Raw genomic sequence first — 1,079 nt, forward strand, 5'->3', positions numbered from 1 at the left:
AAACAAACAAAAACTCACTCCTTCGGGGACCGATGCCATCCGGTAAACCAAGTCACCAAGCCTGACCACCGGATCCATTAAGTCTCCTCTTATGACCAGCACATATCGTTCCATCTGCCCGAGGCAAGTCCACTTTTAGAGTCAGTTAACTCCCTTGCCTCGGGAGGATGATGTCGTTTAGGGAGAGCATCACCCCCGAAACACGAATGACATGTTCTAGAAAATGATCTACCCGAACCAGCGACGTGTCCGAGAGAGTGAGTATTGTTTAACGCCGTTTTTATCAATATTCCAGCAAGATCAGGTTGGGGGAACACCAGAAATCGGCTCCACACATTGTACCCATGTGGGGAATTGAACCCGGGTCTTCGGCGTGACGAGCGAACACTTTAACTACTAGGCTACCCCACCGGCCCTGCCCGAGAGAGTGCAATCTCATTAAAATCAGATCTTCTCGCTGCAGGTAAATAAGATCTAAATTTAGCGGAAGCGATAACTAAGATCTGATTTTAATGAGATTGGAGAGATAGTGTCTCCAAACACCAAAAACGTTAAATCTGTTGTTTAACGCCGTAAACAATTGAGTCTGAACCACCACACATTCCAGTGATTGACATCATGAGCATCGATCTACGCATTTTGGATACGATGTTACGTATCAACCAAGTCAGCGAGCCTGACCACCCGATCCCGTTAGTCGCCTCTTACGACAAGCATGGTTACGGTTTCAGGGTAAGGTGAGGTGAGGGTGGGGAGTGGGGTGTGTCACGTTAGGAGCGATGATCTCCAAACACCATGACAGTTTCGTGGAAGGGGATTCGAAGACAATGACAGGTTCAGGGGGAAGGGGGTTCGCCCAAAATGGATTGTACATTCGGGGATAGGGTCTTCAAACAAGATACACAAGTTAGGGTGGGTCATGACAACAGCAGGTATTTTGTTGTAAAATAGATACTATCTAGCTGGTATCTAGGTGTGGCAGCCTCTGACCTCAGTGACGGCAGCCGCGAACTTAAATGTACTAGAGTCAAAGTATGCAATTTGTCAAGATAACTTTTGAAGCGCAGTGTTATCGGTAG

This window comes from Haliotis rufescens, unplaced genomic scaffold (genome assembly GCF_023055435.1).
Source record: "Haliotis rufescens isolate VD_foot unplaced genomic scaffold, xgHalRufe1.0.p SCAF_4, whole genome shotgun sequence".
In the NCBI taxonomy this organism is placed as follows: domain Eukaryota; kingdom Metazoa; phylum Mollusca; class Gastropoda; order Lepetellida; family Haliotidae; genus Haliotis; species Haliotis rufescens.